The 24,142-nt window shown below is 40.8% G+C and overlaps 1 protein-coding gene and 1 long non-coding RNA gene across 7 annotated transcripts in view; one reads left to right on the top strand and one right to left on the bottom strand.

Annotated features, from left to right (window-relative positions):
* Nucleotides 1–24,142, bottom strand: part of LOC310896546 (uncharacterized protein) — a 282,713-nt gene that overhangs the window by 12,006 nt on the left and 246,565 nt on the right. The gene's annotated exons all lie outside the window — the stretch shown is intronic.
* LOC310896551 lies at nucleotides 5,130–22,981 on the top strand. 2 transcript variants are annotated; one of them, XR_014581596.1, is made up of 4 exons: nucleotides 5,130–5,269; nucleotides 10,805–10,871; nucleotides 13,139–13,221; nucleotides 21,186–22,981. It is a non-coding gene; the product is annotated as an uncharacterized lncRNA (long non-coding RNA). The 2 variants fall into 2 exon arrangements; XR_014581595.1 differs by lacking the exon at nucleotides 13,139–13,221.

Here is a 24,142-nt window from a genome sequence, read left to right as displayed (position 1 = left end):
TCTTGCATATTTGTGTATGAGCAGCTGGTATGCTTAAAAAATAATTGGATATACCTTAAGATGGAGGAATACAGCTGCCTTATTAGGTGAGGTCAGTATTATGAGTGTGTTAGTAATGAAAGACTGAAGCTAATGCTCTTAACAATTGTTTCAAATCCAGACAAAATCCTAAAATAATAAAGGAAGCAAAGATCTCCATCATAAACACATTTATTATTTCCACATGATGTTTGTGTGTGCATGCTTGTACAATATATGCAACTGAGTTTTCTTGTACAAATTGGAAATGTTTCACATTCCATACACACAATGATTGCTCGCACAAGAGGCCTCAATGTTTGTTTTCTGACACACTGGAGAAACCAGGAACCTTGGGAAAATCAGAGTAATCTGTTTAACAATCTCTTCTTGGAGCTGGGTGACTAGTGCAGTATGTTTTCCACAAACGTTCGTAAGCCTGAGCCAAAGACCACTGAAGGCAGCGAGGTCTGGCCCCTGCAAAAGTATAAATATGTCACTGTTCTCATCCAGTGTTGTCATCATTTTGTGGATGGATCTTACGAACATTTACAGAAGTTGAGAGTTTAAGCTGAACAGAAAACAGAGAAATCAAAGACTAAATGTTAACATTATTGGTCCATCTTGGCCAAGAAGGATACGCAAGCCCAGAAGCTGACTTATAATGCCATGAAAGGACCCAGGCCAAAATTTTATCTGCTTTTAGGCAATAATCCCTAAATAGTTTATTTCAGCTTCAGCTGCCTAAAACCCTTTAACAATCTAGACTCGCTACACGGAAAAAGCATGGATAACCCCTTTCCATTTACATGGAATAACTCTTAGCAAGCAATATTGCTTCTGGTGATGAAGAACCTAATTTTTATTTATAACAAGACATCTTAATGACAGTTAAGTGATGTAAAGTTTAACTCAATTTACTGTTATGGCCATGTGTATTGTAGCCCCTTGTGCTTTTGGATCTGCCTTAGCTGCATGGCTCTAAATGTATTACTCCTCAACATTTCCAACAGGTACAAGCAGAATAACAGTGCTAATCTAATTCGCTAAATGCTATGAGGTCAATTTACTTATAAAAATGGATACATAAGAGCAATAACGTTTTAAAACTAGATATTTCACCTCAGTTGTATAGAACCAGCAAACAGCAGTATGATGCCCCTCCTTTCTGACCCTTTCAACAGAGTGCGCCTTCATGATACTCTTCTTTGTATCTGTTCTGGAGCCCAAGAAAATATTTTTGAGGCTATTAAAATTTACTCAGATTACTTTCTACACTCTGCACCGTCCTGAATATTGTCTGATACACATGTTGTGCATGTGTGTGCAGAGTTGTGAATGCAAAGCAACCAACCTCCTTTTTGAATGTGTAAACAAGCAAAGTAGCTTTGGAGGACTTTCTTGTAACTCTTTTCTTCACTTGCCTCTGGATCCTTTCTCCTTTATTACTTGAACATCCCTCTAGGGCAGAACTTTTGCAATTGCCAGTTATTCTGGAGGAAGGAAGGTTTTAATGAATCAGGAAATGAACCATTTAACTCCAAGGCCTAACACATCATTTCTTTTACACACCTAGCCTTGTATTTTAATGATTTTGTTGGTTTGGTGGTGTTTTTTTTTTCAATAACTAATCTTACTGCTTCTTTTTCTTTTTGTTTTCTTCTACCAGTCACAGTGCTCACTTTAAAACACATAAAATTTAAAACTAAGCAGTAAGATCTTTTAGAATCTTTCAGGTTTCAAAAGATTTTTTTTAACCATTTCATCACTGCTCTTGTTCTGCACCTGCTGCTCTACCCTTGGTTTACTGCACTAAAACCAATGGAAACTTGGAAGATACCTGAAATGTTTTGCACCACAGCAGGCAATGGCACCTTTTTGAATACTGTAAAATCAAAATACAGTAAAATCAAAAATTTCCAGTAATGCATCCATAAGATACACACTTTGAAATCAAAAGCAAAGGTAGCACTCAAGAGCTACTGACCATGTTTGCAATCAGGGAGAAAAGTGTACAACTTCTCTGCCACCACTTTCCTATGTGACCCTGGAAAGCTCTGTAAACACTTTTCCAAAAGAATTCAGATGGAAAATTCACAGAAAATGACACTCCTGTTGACTTCTAAGATGCAACCTCTGTCTCAGCAATCCTCTTACCTGCTGAATGAAAAATCCCACCAGGATCTACCACAGAAGATTCATTCTGTATTTGTTGGCTATCACTGAAGGAAAAACTTCATGTAAGACTGGCCCACTGTGGCAGCTCTTCCAAACCTTGCAAGAGAGTAACGAATCTATTACTGTTTCTGAGGTTCCTCCAACCTACTGTGGTGGAGGTCATGCACACCAGAAATCTCTACTGAAATCAGTGCAGAGAAATCAGTTAAATTATTTTTCATAAAAGATTCTAGAGAAGGATGAACTTGAAGAAAAAGTACAGAACATGTCCAACTGAATTAAGCTGCCAATGTTACTTTTTGATCCCTCCAAACGTTTTGAGGGGGAGGAGTAAATACTACATTACATATTTTACTTTTCTACAATTAGAACCTGCTACCAGAAAAGTTATTCTAGTTATTGAACTAATATATTTTTTGAACTGCTTCTTTGGGCAAACAATAGCCCAAACAGTCTTGAAGTCAGTCCTTATCCTTCAGAGAGATCACTCAATTCTCTTGAAGATATAGGCAGAATCTTAATATTTTGACAATCCCTGTTCCCAGGGAACAGATTTTTCAGTTAAACAATGTTTACTTAGGCCAGGCACATACAATAATATGGCTGAAAGCTGGTTTCACACACCCTCTTTCCAGCCCAGAGGGTACCTACGCCTTTATCTTGCCCTGGGCTTTGATACAAGAAGCTGGGATTCATTTTCAAGAGCCTATGTAAGTAAGTAGGTAAGTAGTAGTATGTAAGTAAGGCACTCAATTTGCACCAAGTTGGAAATAATGGTGTATATCTCTTGGCATCCCTGAACACTTCAGCTGAAATATTTTCCTGGGTGTCATCTTGGTGATGAGGTTCATGAAAATCAGTGACATACTTTAAAATGTCTTTAAAAACAAACAAAAAATAAAACAACAAACAAAATTGTCAATCAAGTGCCATTGCCCAGAGACATACTCATGAGAAAGTCTGCTAGATGCTATCCCCATACAGTAAAGAAATAAAACTACACAGGTTCCTGGAACAAAGTTCCCCTGGTACTCTGGTACCCTGTGATAAAGCACATTGTAAGCAGAGAAGGAAATTTCATTTTGCGTTGGCTAGGGTTTTCAGGAAAAATATAAGCAATGATTCTAGAGGAAGAGGTGCCAGTTGTGTGAGGCAGAGTTGTCCTCAGAAGTAAAAATTAATGATCTTCTACCTTTGTTAATTTAATAAAGTGGATTTCTGCTCCAAGATGCATTTAACAGAAATTGCTGCTTAAGATAATTTGTGCACTGGGTGGGTGGATAAGTGCATGCAGAAGTTATAAACACTCAGCAAAGGGGTTGTGAAGAGGCACGAGCGTGGTCCTGGCTGGTTTGGCAAGTGAGTACAGGGGAATACGTACACACATTGCTGGATAGAGAACCAAGGGCTGGGAGAATTGCTACAATATGTTGTAAGCTACAAATATGTGTGAGGTTATACAACACTGACCTGAATGTCTTGGGTGATGGCTGTGATGTACACATGTACGGACTGTAGAAGTAGGTGCTTTTGAAGGGACAAGGACTAGTCAGGCTGTAAAGAACACGTAGCGAGGTGATGAGGTTACTGTTGGATGATCAGATTTCATTACCAACAGCTGCAGCACTTGGAAATTGCTATCTATAAAGGGGTGGTTGAAGAAGGGAATCAGTCATGTTTCCCATTTGGTGCAGTTTCGGCACAGTAGGTGTACATCATCTCTTGTGCCAATGGTATGAAGTTCAGAACAAAGTTAAGATGCATGCCTATCCCAGTTGTATAACAGATGTACACCCCCCTTTTATTTATTTATTTTTCTTTGCTTCTTGTGATTTTATTTCTTTGGTGTGAAATATGGAATAGTGGTATGGAAACATAGTATAGTTTTGTCTTTTAACTACAGGCAGTCAAAAGACAAAACAGAGCCTGCAATTCAAAAAGGAGAGGGATGTTTTGGCTAGCATCTGACACAAGTACTTGCAACTAATACTAGCTGGCTGCTCAGACACGTGTATCAGCATTGTGCAGGGCTGGTTCATCAGCTTCGCATCACTTGGTAAGACTGTTTGCCCAAATGATGACTGAATTAGTGCCTGAGTGACATCATGTCATCGGCTGCAAATCCCATGGTCCTTGGCCGGAAGCATCAAATGCAGAAGAATGAACGTGCCTGCTTAGTTCCAGGACAAAAGAAATATGAACTAATCATGACCCTTCCTTTTCTGTACTTCTGACCTAGGAAGAGCTACCCGATGTCTGCTGATAATTGCCTGCTTCTCACTCTGCTTTCTGGGCAACTCTGTGCTACATGCAGCACTAAGTAAAAATAAAAATTAAAAAACTTAGTCCCTGGCCCAGGATGCTCCTCTTGTGGCAATTTGGAAATGATCACTTGGCACTTTAAAACTCGTCACCCTCACATGGGGCGTTTCTTGGTCTGAAAGGTGACTCCCTGTAGATAACATGAGCAGAACTGGAGAGTGAAAGCACCAGGCTGAGATTTAAGACTCTCTGTCTTTATTATCAGAGTGAGTAAACAGCTGTACTGTGTGTGTACAGATGAGTAAACCTAACACAAGGGCACGGCTGTCACACGCCACTTGGGATTTGCAGAGCTCCTGAGGAACCTGATTCATCTCTAATGGTACAGATGTAGAACAGAGAAGATGTTACTTTCTCTTTTTCCTTACTTGAATTTAAAGATTAGATGGAAAAAAAATATCCATACCATCATCAAAACAAGAAATAGCAACAGCACTGATGTAATTGTCTAGGCCACAACTCAGACACTCAGAGACTCTTTGCCATCTTTATCGCACCCAGGAAGCATAACTCCAGCTCTCGCCAAAACCCCTATTAAAATTCCTATCTCTGCAATATTCCCAGAATATCAGCAAATACATACTTCTTTTGAGCAAGCACAGATACCAGATCCCAGCAGTAAAACTGCAGCCTTTGTGAGCATGGGTCAGCATTAAGTTTGTTCTCATACAGAAGCAGATTCTCACAGGAGATTATGGAGCACAAACTGCTGAGAAAGAAGGCGTGAAGACAAAACCACTGAAATAATAAGGTAGGCTCTTGTGAGCAGTCTGGACTTTAGGACCTATCCTCAGCAGTGGGACTGATTTAAGCCATGAATACTTTATGCTTATAATGGTAACATAGCCGAGACCTCGGCCAGTTTAAAACTTCCGTCCTTCAAGCTTTATGTTCATAAAAATTTAAGGACTTTAATGCTAAATTGGAATACATCGTGACTGCTTTACAAGCATAACTCCTCATGGGCTTGGTGGAGCCAGGGTCCCCTAATGCCCACTGCTCAGCTCTGGAGGGGTTGGGGGCTCCTCGGTGGGACCCCACCACTCTCACTGCCTCTGTGGGGCTCCCTGCCTTGCTGACATCCCCAGAGGACCGGTCCCTTCTGAAAACTGAGGATGAAGATTTCCAATAGGGAAATCTGTGCCTAAATAGCTATGCTGGTGCAGCAGATATGCCCCTGTTCCCAGGTTATTAGTTTGATAAAATTATTGCAGAGTTCACTGCCTTTGTGTAAACAGGATCTGTCTTTCCACGGCAGATTCTACACTTGAAATTTGGTCTGAAGTGGTGAAAAGTGCTAATACCTTTGTGGTTTAGGGTGGAAAAAAAGTCAGAGTTACTGTATGATTACGCATATCTATTTGTATGTGACTGCTGAAGTTCCCATTGAACTTCCTTTCTGAACAGTAAGGGTGCCAAAGAATCACAAAATACTACTTTTTCATGTAATAACTCTGTAATTTGAAACGTGGAGATGAGATTAGTTTGGAGAAAAACTCCAGATTTTTTTATTCTCCTACAGGGCAATTAGTTCAGAGAAAAATCTTACTGCTTTGAAAAAACCTGGAAGGTTGAAAGCTGAGTTTGGACTGAAGGGTTTGTGGACTCTGGACACATTATTGATGCTCCCATACTAGATTTTCTGAGCCAGCTGTGCTAGATGAATACACGATGCTGACTGCCAGCCTCCTGTCTTAACTTTATTATGCAGAGGGCTCACAGAGTGCTAACTAGGGCCTATTATTCAGTCCATTCAGCTCACACCTGGTTCTTAGTGAGATGTTGCACTGCTTTAACACCATGAACTATGGCTTTATTGCTCTCTGCTATTTCCTCCTCCCTCCAGCTTGAAAAACCACACTTCAATCAATGGCTAATGTCAGGGTGGGAGTAATAACCTTCATTTATAGCAGCAAGTAGGGACATCTGGACAGCCCATGGAGAGAGGCAGGGAATAAAGCCATCAGGATGTGCAGATTATACTGTTATCATATGAGCTCTTGGTCTCAGGAAAGCTTTTAGTGTGGAAACATCCCAAATGTTCTTTCCTTCGGCTGCAGGTTTTTCCTCTGAAGGACACAAAAAAAAGGTCAAGGGAACTGGGGCTGACAGCATAGCAGCAGGGGTACTTAGTGTTAATTAGTTGCATAAAAAGACATTACGAAACATGTTTTAGCTGTTCAGGCCAATTCTTGAGGAAGATGAACCGATGGTACTAGAAAATCCGGAGTCAAGTACAAGGAACCCAACTCAGAGACAGGCAGCCCCTTAGTAATCCAGGTCTTGTGGCCAGCTCTGCCTCCAGGACAAATCCATGAAGCTTTTGGCACTCCCCTTCCACCCACACACTGATAACAGGAATACTTTCCTCCTCCTGTTACTTGTCTGCCTTGTTAGTCTGCCAGGTTTTTAGGGAACAAGGACCATTTGTGTGTCATCTCCTACTATGGCATGACTTTTATCTCTTGAAGCCTTCAGAGCCAGCTGTAATGGTGTTAATAATTGGTAGATGAAGGGTACTGCAGGGTACATCCTCCTTCTCCGTAGCCCCGTGACGGATCCCAGCACGTCCTCATTGATAAGCCATTTGTTAGCCTATGGGATGAGCATGGCACCTATACCTGTTCAGCATTTGCCTTTCTTTTATGCTTTCAATAAAAATAAAATCCCTGAAGACTTCACGACACAGATTGATGTGAACAGGCACTCAAACCTTCCTTGAACCAGGAACTTGTTTTCATGTCAGGAACAACTGTCAGGTTTCCTCAGGGCACTGTTCAGCTTTCTGTAGTGAAGACATAGTGCCAAAAAGCTTTTCACATGGAAGGTGGTATAATTCCAGCCACTGGACAAAACTGTTATTTTTCTTTGCTAAATTACTTCTGAAAGGAAATTCCATTTTCACGGAGAAACTTAAGCATTTCCACAGCAAAGATGACATTTCCTGGCGAAAACAGTATTTTTTTTTCCTTACTGTGCCTGCTGTTCATTTAGAGGGAGAAAAATAATTTGATTCTTCCACAAGAATTAAAGAAAGAATGGAAGGAAGGAAGGAAGGAAGGAAGGAAGGAAGGAAGGAAGGAAGGAAGGAAGGAAGGAAGGAAGGAAGGAAGGAAGGAAGGAAGGAAGGAAGGAAGGAAGGAAGGAAGGAAGGAAGGAAGGAAGGAAGGAAGGAAGGAAGGAAGGAAGGAAGGAAGGAAGGAAGGAAGGAAGGAAGGAAGGAAGGAAGGAAGGAAGGAAGGGGACAGCAAATTGCTTTTGTGTTCAGTTAACTGAAATGAAAAATATTTTGCAGAATACTAGATTACTATTTGACTTCTCATGATCCAGGGATACTCGGCTTTTGGCTGTTATGAACCAGGTTTTACATCCACAAAAAATAAGCATTCCCTTGGTCAAATACCTGCCCCTTTAGGCACTTGGATCCTTTCTCTAATATGTCGGAAATCAATTATCTGGTTATCCTCTGATTTATTAAACCTCATGTCTGAGATTCTGAAAATATTTGGATGCTGCTGTAATGCATTTTGTCCTGGCAGAGCGATTTGAGCTAATACATTTTGCACCACTCAGCCGAGGCATCTTGGCATCCTGAATCAATCTGAACCGTATTGAATGCAGTTTAATTAATGTCCAATGTACCGTGCCTTGGTGGAGCGGACAGCTGGCGGCTTATCTTGCGTGACCTTGGGTGACAGACACAATCTAGGATAATGCTAATGTGTGTCTTTTGTCGGTTGATACTGGGGGAGCCAAAAAGCCAGGGCTTCAACAATCAAATGATTAGCACATATCCATGGGGATAAAGATGGGAGGGAAGATACGTCTACCATGAAAATGTCTTAGTACCTAGTGATTCACAGACAGGCTAACGCCAGATGCAGGCAAAAACTTTTCATTTTACAAAGTATCTTGCCATGCTTTCAGCAAAAGAATTAGTACAGAGAGGGAATGTAGGCTGGGACACAAAGGCTCGAAACAGAAAGGTTTTTAGGGAGTGAACAGATTGCTCATTAGTTTTAGGTGCTGTCACAGCTGGCTTACCCAGGCAGACTTTTCCCAAAGAGGTGCCAGCCAGGTGCCCAGAAGGAGTTGGGGCATTGAGCAGAAGTGGTGTGTGTCTCTCTGTACCTCTCTCTTTGAAGAAGAGACTAAGGGAAGAGCTGATACTTCTGGCCAAAACTCACTGAGACACAGAGTCAGCCTCATGGAGAAAAGGCTAGGAAGACAGGGAAGATTCATGAAGCCAAGAAGTAATAAGAGAAGCAAGAGAGGACCTTTGGGAAAAGCTCCTGATTGCTCACATTTGTATGTAGGGAACTGTAAATTGTTCATAAAAGTAGATTAACTTGTTGTGTAGAAATTCTAATAGAGAAACCCTAGAAGCATTAAAAAATTGTTCCAGTTGGACATGGAGGAGTTATGATAATTTTCCCAAAGGACAGGGAGAATTTGCTAAAAATCATTTTTTCCTTGTCCAAATACAGAACCCAAACTGGAAGCAAAAGCCAGATGACCAGATATGGAAAACAGTCAATGGATCACCACCCGCACTTATTTACACTGAGGAAGATAAAAAAAATAAAAAAAAAAAGTATACTTTCCCCATGTGTGTGTAACATACTGAACATGCAGAAGCCTTTCTGCACTTCAAAAACAATAATTGTCATTTCTATTATACAATAGTCAACATTTCTATTATAGGAATACACAAAATATTCTCTGAAATATGTCCACAGGTTATTATTCTCACTTCTAATCATCTTGCGAAGCCATTTCTGATGGCTCTGTAATCTGGAAGAGGCTAATAGGAAAAACAATGCTATATCTCATTTAACATAATTGCCAGCAATTGCTGATTCCCTAATTTTTCTGGATCAGAGAATTTTTCTCCCCCATCTTTCTAACCAGACTTACGCTGGAAGTGCACCATGGCCTGGGTAGACCAGCATCCACAAGAGGGCTCTGCTGGAGGCCCTGGTCCAGGTTTCTCGGTATACAAACAAATAATAATAAAACAACCGACCCTTTACACAAAAAATAAATCTAGGTTTGGTTTGCCAAATGCTTTCTCCTTGCAAATTATTTTCAAGTTTCTATTTTCCTTCCATTTTCTTCATATAGTTGTATTCTGGAATAACAGGACATTGATGCCAGTTGTTGCAAGCTTTGTAACATGGAAAAGTGCAGCATGATCATTTTTAATGGATGTAAGCTAATAAAAGCTGGTCAGAAAAGCTTAGAAGCATTTCCAGTAGGAGATGAAATTCAGTCTATTCTGAAACATTTCAAGTTAATGAAATGTTGTTCTGTAGTAAGAATTGCAGGGGATTCTGTTAATGTCCAAATATCTTATTTTTCATGCTGTGGTATGGAATATCTTAGGTTAATTTTCAAACAAAACCATTAAACCTTATTTTATGTACAAAGAAATAAATATTCATGCATGAAAAGAAATACAACTTCAAAGAACAAAGTGTAGATAGATGTTTGGGTTCCCTAAATGTGCCTCTTTAATTTTCAAAACCAGGAAGAAAAGCTTTTTTTTTTTTTTTTTTAATTTTATTGTTGGTTTGTGCCATTAAGATATTGACCTCCATTGCAAAAGACAACTTGAAACCTACATCCAAATCACTGAGTACACTCAAAATAACTAGACAGACCTTCCAAAGTCCTCTAAAAATCTCTGGCCAGAAATTGTCAAACCTGCAAATGCTGAGCACAGTATTCTGAAACAAACCTAGCTCGGATAAAGCAGTAATCTTCTCACACTCCTGACCATTCATGTAAAATGGAAACTTGTTTGAATAAGCATTTATCATTTTCTCACCTCTCCATTTCAGCTGAGGGTAAAGAGAAGTTTTGAAAATTTACACATTTCTTTTCTTTTTCCCTCCAAACAGATAAAATTTACAAACTCAGTGCTGATTTTCCACTTCCTCACTAGAGCTCCTCTGTCTGACCTTACTGCAGTCTGAAACCCCTCTCTGGAAAAGACTGAATCAAGTTCCTTAATAATATTACAGCTCAATTGTGCCTGAAAATAGGTGCATGCGGTTGTTTTCCATTTTCCCTGCTTATCAGATGTGCAACAAACCCTTGCATCAACTGGGACATCTAGCTCTGTTCCCATCTGGGTGCAGGTGTCTGCACCATCTCTCCAGACTTCAGCGTCTCCTATCTTATCACTGTATCCTTTTGATCAAGGAGCATCTTTGCGCAGGGCTGTTCTTCACTTCAAAGCGAGTGTAACCTGACTAATCTCTCCCCTCCTGCTCTCATACAGGATCTGGGAGATGCACTCAGGCGAGCAATTGGGGAAATCTGGATGACAGGCTCTGAAATCCTTTGTGGTGAGCTTTTTTTTCTTTTTCCCCTATACAACTAATGCAATGTAACAGCGGGGAAGGTAAATAGGGGCACCTTCCATATAGCCTCCTACAAGGATGAGAGAAGAAGAGTGATTTCATATCCAGCAACAGCTGTATCATAAGAAAGCCGACTGTTTCAGGAAGAAAATCTGTCACCCCCCCTTAGGTGTCACCATTCAGTAAGGTACTTAAGTCGCTGTTGATCTTTACGAACAGAAATAGCTCCACTGACTTCAGTGGGACAACTCAAGTGCGCTGAGCAAGGCGCACATACCTCTCCCAACAGAGGCTGCATCCGGCCCCCTTATCTGCACCCTCGTGTGAAGCTGCTCTGCAGGACAGCTGTGACAACTGTCAGTGGCCTGAGTTTCAGCCTGAGCAAAAACGCTTCGTTTTCGGTGCTGAAAAGAACTGCTTTGCCTCCCTTTTTTTTGAGCTACTCATACTGAGATGATAAACAAGCAAGGGTCAGACTTCAGCCTGCCAAGCTATTATCAGGCCACCATCCACAGTAACTCTTCAGGAAAATGCATAATTGCAGAACTAATGAGTCATCTGTGCACTGCACAATTACCACAACTGCCCATGTAATCAGGGTAATTGCAGACAGCAGAGCATGGCTGGGAGCACCAGCAGCACCGTGAGGCCAGGGAGGCAAGACACTTGCAGCTCAACACACGCATGCACACACTTGGGGTTTCCAACAGACAACTCAAAGAAATGCATGTGCAAAACTATCAACCGCTCTCTCGTGTACCCTGCATGCAGCTGACACTGGATTTAGCAGCTCTAAACTGAGGAAAATATCTGCAGGATGAAATATGGAGGGAAATACAGAATATATGCAGAAACGAAGCATGGGGGATGTAGGTCTGAGGGGAGGAAGGATGAAGCAACGAATGAGGGAATGCAAAGTGCTATATGGGTATGTATGACAAGGCACAGCAACATCAAAGGACACCATGTAGATAGCTGATTGGGCTCCCTCGGTTTGCCTTTTTCTCCTCCCAAAAGAAGGAGAAAAGAAACAAGAGAGCAAGCAAAGAACCAACAATTCCAAATGAAAGAAAAAAGGGATGAAGGCAGAGTGAGCTAGGACAGGGAGAAAAACCCTGAAAGGCAACAGGACTAGAGGAGAGGCCACTGCAAGCTTTGATGGCACTTCATTTCACTTAATACGTTTAAGCTTCTTTATTGCTGCATGCCTTTGGCAGACATCCTAAAGCCCTGCAAGTGTGAGAGACAGACGCATGGCAGCTATTTGGAACTCCTGGGGATCTCGCTGTTGTTGGCTACTTAGGGAGTTTGGTAATTAAGGGCAATTTAGAAAAGGTAGAAGGAGAACCTGCTGTTCACCAAAAGCCACAGTCTCTCCCAGAGCAAACCACCAACTCCATTGGAAAACAAATTATTGCTGGAGTCCTAGGCTCAAAGACCAAGAGGATTAACTCAAGATTTTTTAAGTTCATCTTCATAACTGAAGCTGAGGATTTCACCTGGTCATCCATATGCTGACCCGAATACTCTGCAGGCAAGCCACAGTAGGTGCTTGAAAAAGAGTTTGAAGGAGTGATTTGGGGATTCATGTGACGGCAGCCGCACGTGGGACACACACAAAAGCGTCAGCCCTTTCGCTCAGCCATGGCATACGGTGAGAGCCCAGCCCAGGCAGGGAACCTCCCCTACTGCGCTGCATGTGCTGAGAAAGATGTTCACACACGAAGGCTGCGTTTTTGGGGTCGAGGAGAAAGCCTGCTCCAGTCTCCCTGCAATCCCGAATAGCAAAATCGGCCTTCCTTTAACCTCAGCCACAATGTCTCTTCTTTTTTGGGCATGGGAAGAAAATCAACCCAAATTGTCAAATTCCTAGATTCGCATTTAAGCCCAATCACTGTTTAAATATTGCTTATGCCCTTCAACAGAATATGCCATTTGGCTACTAATATGGCCCGTGCTGGGAGAAAAATGAATAAAGGATTTAATTACAGCCAAGATGCCCCTGGTATAGCTTACAGTTACTCTGCAAATCCTCCTTCTAAACCTCTCCACAGCACAAAGAGGCAGCTTTTCTGCCTTGAGCTGGGGGATGCGGCGCGAGGCGATGCGCTGCAGCGCCTTGCGAGGATGCCTTTGTTGGCAGGGCTTTGTGTGGGAGCCCTGCCCCGTGAATGATAGCCTGGCCTGGGCATTAGCCTCGGCTTTTGTGAGCTCAGTTTCCCTTCTAAATTACCACGTTTCTGTAATTTCAGAAGGCAGGTATTTCCCTTGGTGGTGAACGGTGCAGTCTTTCGGGCCAGGAGGCGCGGGTCTGAATGCCAAGCGTGATTTACAGGTAACTGGCTGTTGTTTTACAGCCACCGCTAATGTCAGGCAACTTCAACTTTGCTCTGCACCACAGACACGTGGAACAACTCCCACTGACACCATCAACAGTTTTGCTGCTATTAGTACTGCAGAGTCAGGATTTTTTTTTATTATTATTTTTGAAATTTATTTCCCCCCTAGACATAGCTACTGTAAAGCTCTGGAGGTCTGTGCAACACAGATGATAATGCTTTCATCAAATCTAGGCCAAAGAGAAAGCCTCCAGGGTAGACTCATGAGTGCAATAAAGACCTTTTCCTGACTTCAATATTTACATAACATTATGCTCACTGTTATGCCCCAAGTTCTCAGCCAGGAGTGCAGCTTTCTGCACAAGGACATCCCTAGCCCCATGCATTACCCTAAACACATCACAGGCTAAAACAACAAGGCTGAAGAAATGCAGTTAGTTGTCATGCTAGGCATGAGGCACAAAAGTCCTTCAAGGGAGCTGTGGTGCAGCTGGTAGCTAGACCAGGCATCCCAATTCCTAATTTTGCCTCTTAAATTCAGGCTGGGGATGCCCCACATCCCTAAAATATGGGTTGGTCTAATCAGTTATTAGCACACACATTTCTGAGATTGTTCCTTGTAGTCACAGCAAGAAAACTCCCTCAACTTAGGGTTTTGCAAACCTGCACATGGGTCTAGCAGAGTGACCTGGCCACCCACCACCACGGGAGCTCGTGCAGCTTCAGGGCTGCCCACACACAAGACCCTGCCCCAACAGGGGACAAAACCTGGACATCCTGGCACAAAGTCACGACCAGCCTTGGGAGCCCACGTGTCTGCTCGAGGCCGGATGAGATGGACAGAGAACAGGTTCCTTGTTCAAGCAGGTCCCAGACCAGCAGGTCACAGGCACCTCGGGGAGTTCCTCGCATCCATTTCCATCACTCAAACACAAAGATACCCCGCTACCCAACTACACTTTCAGAAGGCCCTGCGGGGTTACAAGGCTATTTTCCTTGCTTTTAATGATTTCCTTATGCTTTTCCACTCCTGGACAACATCTAGCTTTTGACAGGGAAAAGAAATCAGCTCTGCCCATTATCAAAATGAAAAGTGTATCCCAAAACAAAATCAATTCTATTTATCTATAACTTTTAAAATACCAAAGCAAAACCAAAAGAAAAGCAAACACTTCAGACAGGAGAAAACACTGTTTGCCTCATGGCAATTTTTCTCAGTTTTACTGTAACAAGAAAAAAATTTTGTATTGTGTAAAAACGTGAAACTGTATTTCTGTTTTCTACTACAGTTTTCCAGCCCAGGTGATTTTCTGAGCCTGTTGTGATTTTTCAGTGTGGAAATCCTCAAAGGATCTGTTCTAAAAATACTTGTTCAATCTGAATTTATGTAAAGTTTTTGAATTTACAATAAACCCTGGCAAGGAATTCCCCAGACTGCTACCCCCTCCAAAAAGCCTGATTTCCAAGCTGAGGAACCCTGGCTTATTCAGTCCTTCCTTATATGAAAAACCACTCCAAAACTTTCATCATATATCGTGCTTTCCTCTAATCTTGTTTGTTCTGCTATATTCTTGTTGAGCTCCGAGTCCCAGACACGCAGGCTGTATTTTAGATGTAGCTAAACTGATGGCAAACTGATTTGTTTGGTTTTGTGCTCTGCTCCTTTCATTTGATTTGCTTTTCTCAAGGCAGCCAGGCGATGAGCTGGTGTGTTCCTGGAACTAGCTATCACAACCCTGGGGGCTTGCTTCAGAGAAGTAATGGTCAGCTCAGAGCCCACCATTTTGTATGGGAAAGTAGGACGGTGTCTCCCTGTATGCACCATTTCACATTTATCGGCACTGCGTTTTGTCTGCCAGTTTGCTGCACATGCTGCTGTGAGAACCTCCTCCAGTTCTACCCAGTCCTTCCTCTTCCTTACCAACTTGAATAACTTTATATCATCACCAAATTTGTCATCTCATTGCTCCAACACAGACCCCTCCACAACCCCACTATGGACTTTCTCTGCGAGAACACCTATTTACAGCCATTTACTGTTTCTTCTCTTTCAGCCAATTATATATCCATGCCAGCAGCATCCCTTTCATGCTTCATTTCTCTTAAAAACCTTCGTGAAGAACCTTATCAAAAGCAATCTGGGAATCCATCCGATATATATTCTTTGGACCCCTCGTACCCACATGCTTTTTAGCCTCTTCCAAAAATACCAAGAGCTCTAACTTCAAATCGAATCATTCTGCCAAATCAAAATAAATTCAGCTGGTTTTGAAAAGACAGAGGTGGATGTTTGTTGGAACAACTTAGTCAAAAAAAAAAAAAAAGCAATCCTCTTTTATTATTATCCATGATCAGACATTTACTAATCACTTTCTTTGAATAGGTGCATTACTCAACACTCTTAGCTGCACATTTTATGAAAGACACTTTCCTACACCATCTTCTGCTAAGAAACAAAGATCTGCCTGCACAACAGTGAGAAGCACTGAAGTGGCTCGGAGGATTTTGTTCATATTAGTGAACGAATTTCATATAGTTCCTGTTTGTGCTATTGGTAATACAGGTTAGATAACTAACAAAAGGGTTATGAGATCTGTAGCTCTATTTTCCCTTTATGATGTATTGTTGATATGTATACAGGTTCAGGGTGCATTTAGTAAGGAGGCTGACAATGCCAGACTTCTATAGCAAATGGTAAAGATACCTTCAAGTCCTGGAGCTGCTGGAAGCTCTGGCAAGAACTCAGAAACTTTACTGTGTCATCCTCTTCTCGTGAAACACATCTTATGGGTTCTCAACTAACTACCACTACTTATTCTTCCGTATTAATAAGCAGATACTCACAATTTAATGATGCACATTATGACTACACTGCCAAGCTCCAAATTACTTGAGTGAGACACAGTGTTGGGGTTTAGCTATTTGCCTACCAGGTGCAGTCAACCTATAGTGAGGGCAGGCAGTGCCGGTTTTACTTTCCACTCCTGTTTGAAGACAATTGTCAGTTTGTTAAAGTTCTTGAGGCAACACAGTGAACCAGCACAATTACCTGGTGCTCTGGCCATGACCCTGCCCTGACGTTACCAGCCTGAGAAGTCGCAGCCAGTTTCTGTTGCAGCAGTTCTTTCTGCCAGGCAGCCCTGTGTGCTGGCACAAACCGCCACAGAACTGGCCAGAATTTGATGCTCTGTGCATATGTGTGTGTGTATATGTTCAGATACATAAATGCATTGTTCCCATTTCATACACTCTTTGTAGAGGCCTGGGGGATAAGCTGAAACTGTCTGCATGTCACCGAAGACAGGAAAATTTGGTCCAATGGGCCACGACAGACAGGGAAATGTCAACAACTCTTGCACGCCATAAGGACAGTTACGGAGACAGTGCTGAAGACCAAATGATTAAAACATGAAACAACCTTAAAGAAATACTAATAACGGATTTATGTAACTCCCTTCATGAGCCACCATCTGCACTTGATTTGCTGTTTGCCTTACGACAAATCAAATATGTAGAGAACAGGAAAGACTTAATATCTTTCCTCCACATGAGATGAAGTTCAGCCAGATGAGTGGAAAAGCAACACCGTACCTGCTGACAGCCCTTACAGCATACCAGCAGAGACAGGTACATTATTTGTTAAAGCTAGAGCAGTTCCAAGAGTATAAATTTGTCACAGTGGAATTTGGCTTACATGCAACACCCAAAACCGCCAATGGAAATACACTGGTAGGAAGGCACCAGGAATTATTAGCTGAGCTCTTCATCCTCTGGGTCCTGTTGGTTACTTGTACCACAGCCAATACACATTTTTTTTCCTGCAATCTTTTCCCTCCTGTGTCCCCTACATTTCCCTTCTGCTTTTCTCCATTATCATTAGAGTGATGCCCAAGGGATTTTCCTACTTGCTTCCCAAACTTTTTGTGAAGCTCATAAAAGCTTCACTCTCCTGCCATCCCTGTACAGTCCCTGCACCCATCTCCTTCTCTCAGCTGACATCTTCCTGGGGGAAATGAACCATAATGTCAAGGTCTACATGACTTATAAGAGAGCTTTTCCACCCTCCTTCACAGGCAATACTTCTGCACAGTTCAGGGAATATATCAGAAAGGAAATGCCACTTACTCTATCAATAAAACTTCACCTGTGACACTCTTTGCTAGCATCTTTTCAAAGAACTGATCAGGTGAAAGATGAATCTTTTCTTCACAAGCCTGACCTGGTAATAATTTGCTACGAATTGTTCTATGGTAATAATTTGCTATGAATTGTTCTGGATGCTCTCCGAGGTTACACTGGCTTATGATATATTTCAGTAATGAGGTGCAACATCATCCTAAATCCCAAAACAGTGTGCTGCACAATTTCATTCCTTCATATAAAGCATGTAATTGTGAGGGAATTTATAAGTAATATTGCAAAACCTAAAGTATAGTACCTCAGATACTTGTGTTATTGTGGGGAGTACAAATAGATTCTTAACACAGAATTTCTTAAGCTGTATTTTCTTTAGTAGGTCAGTAGCAGTCATGTTTACGGATCAGAATAATCAGATGACAAAATTACAAGTTCTAGCAAGCAAGGCCACTAATAAGGTAGACGTGGTTCCCTTAAATTTTTGATATTTAAAACTGAATTTGATTTTTACTAAATTTATTTACATAAAAAAAGAGAGTCCAAATCCTTGCAGGGCTGCTGACCACTATTACTGGTTACATTTTACAGATAAGAAGACAACTTTTCTGTTTCAGAGGGAAATCCTACTAGCACTTCTTTCAATAACGCTTATATTACTTACGTATTTAAATGAGGTTACTCATCTAAGGAGAGCATAATTTAGTTTTAAATGAATTGCCCAAAGCTACCCAGCAGTAAATGCCATAGCTAGGATCACAATTCAGGAGCTGCTGAACAACCTGACACTACCCAATCGCTGAGACATCTATTTCCATATCTGTACTAACACTAAGGCCATAGGACTAGCCCAAATCCTTTCATGTAGGGAAATAAAATATAACACAAACAACGCATGACAATGCCAGCAAAGCCTATGTCAGGAAGAAATTCAGGCTTGGGCACTTGTATATTCACATTAGCTAAATTGCAATCAGTATATCACAATGCAAAGCTTTAGAAGACTTTAGTCAAAGCAGTAAGTTTAAAGATTAACATGCTGGCTTTTAAAACTTGAAAGATGATGCTTATTAAACTTACTGGCATGTAGAGGTTGAGAAGAGGTGACATTTTGTATCAGACGTGTTGCTCTGTATCACCAACGTTATGCAAAGTGCAAAGGTTTATCAGCTGGAATTCAGACCACAAAAATCCTCAGCGTTAACCCAGCCACATTAGATATTGCCTCTTTTTAATTAAAAAAGGCTTTTTATTTTGTGATATGGCATCTTTGCAAATCCTGTGATGTTATTGTGAAAGGCATGAAGATGTCCATGAAGCCAGAGAGCAATTTTTACAAGATCATCATATATATTTTGTAATTCAATTTTTCCAATGCAAAAAGAGTAGAATTTCAAAGTAGTCAGAACATTTGAAAGCAGAAATAAAGTGAAAGAATACACATCTATTTTGTAGAGTTGTGCAAGCTTTGCCATTTTTAAAAAAGAGATAGCAAAACCAGTCAGCTAAGCCCTCTTCATCTTAGCAACATTTCTCTTGCAGCAGTGTATTTATTACATTTTCCCCCTTTATTTCCCTCTTAACGATGTTCAGTATCTTCATCAGCTTCTCTAAGAAGCTGACCAGCACGAATCTCTGAAGAAGTGCAGCCTTACAGACATAAAAGCAAAGAAACCATGAAAGATTTTCACTTCCAGACTTCTTCACAAACATCTTCCTCAGACTGCTTCATATTATGTCCTTTCTCACATATAATAAATATAATAATGCACAAATTGAGCCAAAGGAAGAAAAAATAGAGGAAAAAATAATAGTGGGATAGTATTTTAAGTGGGATGATGTGAATCGATTTTTCAACGAAGTTGTTCCTTCTAAAACTTTGTCAAAATTTTACTTCATTGAGTCAAATCTCACTGACTTACTTAAACCAGACGATGATCTGGCCCATAGTGCATCACTGTACACACAGGCAGACATGAACAAAGCAAATAAAGAAGAAAAACTCCAAAAAACTGTGAAAAACTGGAAAAAATCACTGGCATCACCAAGCAATTTTCAAGGGGAAGACACAGTGAAGTTCATTCCCAAGACTTCAAGGTAAAATGAAGGCCTAATTAAGATGTTTGGCCAAGGTTTAGTAGCTATTATAAAAAAGAAGGCACATATCCATTCTCCTCCCCGAAGATAAATCAGCATGCAACTACAACAAGGCCGTCAGACTGGGAAATTAAGAGGAAAAATCCCCCTGTGTTACAGGCCCCAATTTGCCTTCTACCTTTATCCTTGCTGATAATCTACAGCATTGGTCTCTGCCAAAAATCAAGATGAAACTTCAGTGTAGTACAATTTCCTCGCTTTCAAGAACGAACATGTGGGAGCAGGATGATAACCCAGCCCCACTGCACCATCCATTTGTCCAGCCTCTGACTCCTAAGCAGTATTAGGAACCCCACAGAAAACGAAACACAATGGTCCTACCAGCCACTGCTCCCACTGATGAGGTGCAAAGATGGCAGAAGCTCACCATTTAGTAGTAATACTATAAATAAAAAAATATATATATTTGAAAATTATAAAGTATAAAACACCATTTTATAGCGGTACCATAAAATCAAGTACCGAATGCTATAAAACATCCTACCTGTGCTTTAGCCAATGTCTCCTAACCAGCTTAGGGAGTTCCTAAATTGAATTGTTACATGCCTCACTGGGAAATGAAGAGTTTTTTAAGGCATGGAATAAAAATTAACTAAAATTAATTTCACATAAACCTATTTTAAATGTCTTTATATCTGTGGGATTTGGGTTATGGCACTCCACTCTTGCATAAACCTTAACGGGTAATCAGTAAGCACAAGCTGAAAACCATAGATGTTTTATTCTCCTAATGCGCAACACGAGCAGTGTTTTTCCTAGGAAACACTTTCAGGTTTCTCTGAGTAACTGGCTTACAAAATCCTATGTGAGAGGAAGAGAACAAAGGACTGAACCTTATACACAGAGCTGAAAGTTTTACACCCCACTGTGTTATTTGGGGTCCAGGAGAAACATTTCACGTACACTGACATGAATTTTGAAATGCTTGCTGCTTTTCTTTTTGAATAGCCCATTTTCTGATTCAAATCATTCACATCATTCTCATCGGAGAATATAAACCTGGCTGCTTAGATTTTAATTTCTGGCTCGGGATGTATCCATAATTGCTATTGTTGTTGTTGTTTCTCATCAACATGAGTCACCATCTGGCAACAAAGTGCGGTCCAGGAAACTTCTATAACTTCCCCTTAATTTAATTCTTCAGGATTCTCACCCTCGTTTAGCATGATATTACCAGAAACCGATCCAGATGTTACAGGGAGAGGCAGGAGATAAGTAGCTACTAACTGGCTTAGACAATTCTCTGTAAGGTTTGGATTCACAACAGTTACTTTCAGACACAACTGCAAGCAATCACAGAAAACTTGGAGTTCTTCTAACTAGAGAATAATTAAATGAATAATTTATACAGGTCATGATTCAGCCAAGCATTTAACTACACAGTTAACTTTGAGCATATATTGAAATCCACTGCAACTGGATATTAGCACATACATTAAACTGAGCCACGGTTCTGAACTTTGCAGAACTGGAACCTACCATGAGAGGAGGGAACACATGCAAGATGTGTAGGTAGCTGCTGGACTCAAAGTCTCTGTCCGTGTTTGAGATGGGATTTAAATTAAGTTTGAATAAACTGCACCAATACTAACCTGAAGTTAGTAGAGACTACTTGAAGAAAGGATTTCTATTAAATATGGTTAAAGGATGTCATTTTTTTTTCATACAGGAAAATAGAAAATCAAGTAAAAGAAAAAAAAAGAAGAAAGAGGGAAAAAAGAAAAAAAAAAAGGACTCGTTTAAAATTAGACATCAGCTTCACATGTTTTTTTTCCAAGCATCTCCACTCTCCAGTCTGAGAAGCAAGTACTTTTGAAAAGCCCCAAATTCTTTGAATTCTGGCAACTGAGGTTCAGAGGTGATCTCATCAGTGGAACAGAAGGCTCTCAGGTACCATTCTATCTTGGAAAACATTTTGCACCTCTACAAATTATTAAAAATTTCTATGACTGATTGATTCTGGCCTTCTGTAGTGGCTGAAAGCAGCTTCTTGCTTTTCTCAATGCATCCTGCTAGGGCCATGCTGAAGCAAGAAAACGATGGCAGCGTTTCCAAACTTCTTAAGGCTCCTTGGGCTTAGGGCACTTCCTCTATAATCCAAAGGGCTTTTCTGATGAATGCCAGATATCCCAAATCCCCTCTCCAACAGTGATTCGTACATACTAGCTCCTAAACCAGCCAGCACACCTCAGGGAGGTGCTTCTAATACAGCTTCGAGAAATGCATTAGGGTCTTGGGCCTTACACTACCATGAGGTCACCCAGGGCTCAAAGGCACACTGTCGCCTGGTTTTGTCAGATTACTCCAAGCCACTGCTATCACTAGAAAAGTCTTAGGCATAAAATAATATGCCTTTAGAAAGTGTGGATTTTCAATGACAGGACCAAGTTAGAGAAGAACCCAACACATTATTTAGATATTTAATGATAATGATCCTTTTTTTGCTGTTCCTCCTGCTCAGCTTGTGGGACTAATTGCCCCCTCCTAGTCACCCAGGGCTGCCTTTCCCTGGGGCACTCATAGCAGGATGTGTTTCTTAGTCCTATGTACATGACCAATGGGAGCTCATCTTGCTGCAAAGAGATGTGTTTTAAACCTGTTCAGAGCTGCTAGCTTCACCCTAAGCAGAAGAACCTCTTTCTTTCTTTTTTTTTTTTTTTTTTCCTGCTTCCCTGTCTCTCTTTTTCTGTGAATGGGCACAGGGTTATCACATGATAACATGGGGCACTGAGCTTTCCCCTCCCCTCTCTCTCCTTTAGAGTGTTTTAATTAACATTTCTAATATATGCACTCATTACCACATTCCTGGCTTCAGCTTTAAACTGGTCATTCTTGTTACAAGCCCTCTAGGACATAGTGGTAAAACTTTACACATCTTATATTATAGCAATTATTAATCACAGGTACATTTCAGTGATTGAACTACAGCAATTGCTACCAGTCTAAACATAATACTTAAACAGAAACAAATGACAAAACTGGGAATGGGGGTACCTGCATAGGGCGACACTCTCTTTACCCCATTAGTTTTATGGGACCCTTTGGGGGCTTTATCACAACTGCAAAGACTCCACAGCCCCACTGTGTCTAGGCAAGTAAAGTATTTCTGCAGTAGAGCAGGTGTGTTGGATGCACTTATTAAAGAGATCCACTAAATCAGCTGATGACCAAAGTCTACGATGTGGATGGCAGTTAGGAAATGCTCCCCTAAAAAGCAGGAAGCCAATTGGAAAATATTGTTGGAGATGGAGATGACCAGCACAATTTCTCTTGAATATACAAGGCAAACAGCTGCCATAGATTTTGGACACAGAAAAGAAGAGCTGAACTTGGGCAAATCCTTGTGGTGGGGCTCCAGTGATGCTTTTAGCCTAGAGAAGAGAAAACAGCCTCTAAAAGGTTGGATTATATTTTCCAGCTGGACTATGGCTTTCCTGCCCATCTCTTGCACCAACCTTTTTCAACCTGTTTTGGTTTTCTGACTAAAAAATATTTTTGTTGGTATTACTGTGTTAGCTTTCATCTGGATCCATTCCCTCTCCAGGCATTTTGGGTGGGTGTAAGAGAGGCCTTTTCTGTACTTGTACCAGCTTAAAGTGACCATAGGAACATATCACTCGTCTATAGGTAACTATATGTGTTTTTTTTGTTGTTGTTTTTTTTTCTGATAGCACTTCAACCTTTTGTGTTTGCCTGAGCTTAGAGGGTGATTAGTAGGTGTTTTATAAGAATGTGGAACAACAAAAATAGGAAGCTGAAAGAGAGGCTTTACACGGAGGCTTAGCCTAGTGGGAATAAGTTCTTTCTTAGATCCCTCTAATTGCTTTAATAATTAAGAAACAATTTTGTTAAGCTATATTATACTTGATTTTAATAAAATCACTTATGTAGAGCCAAGAATTTTAGCAGCAATTCATGTGCATACAAAGAAAAACACATCCCTCTTCTGTTATGCCTTCAGGAGAAATTAATAAAATGTGTGTGAATATCTAAACTGAGTTTTAAAAATCTTCTTTATATTTATAAACTCCTTTTATGCTGACAAAATGGATGACGTTGGTCAGTAAGTGCCCTAACCGCGCTGCTTTAGGCTCTTATGGCTCTGATACAGAAAAACACTTGACCATGTACTTCACTTTAAACAGTTAAGTGATTACATTAAACTTCATGGAAGTGCATTTAGACCTAAAATAAAGCATGTTCTCAAGCGTTTTCTTCTGGGGGCCTCTACTTTCCATTGTTTATATAAGTCAATAAATTTTCACTCTAAGTTAAAATTAGCCAGGATTTTCAAATTCAAGACAATAGGAGATCTCTGATTTGCAAGGGGTGGAGGCTTGGCAGCTTCATATCACAGACTTGACATTCTAGAAATAAGGCTTGCAAACCACCCATATGTATATCTTGAAATGAAAGGGAAAAAATCTGATCTCAGTCTGGCTGCCATGAAAACCCAGGCTGGCTCCACTTAAAAAAACACCACCAACAAAAACAAACAACAACAAACCAACACAACTCTGATGCCTTGACCGAATTTTCTGTGCTTTGGGCCATTTCTTTATATTTCTTTCCTCCACGCATTCCCATGTTCAGTCACACCCACCACCAAGCTCCAGACCTGGTTCA

The sequence above is a fragment of the Anser anser genome (assembly GCF_964211835.1).
Source record: "Anser anser genome assembly, chromosome: 3".
Lineage (NCBI taxonomy): Eukaryota > Metazoa > Chordata > Aves > Anseriformes > Anatidae > Anser > Anser anser.
The sequence above is the reverse complement of the archived record's forward strand: the minus strand, read 5'-3'. Positions and strand labels throughout refer to the sequence as shown.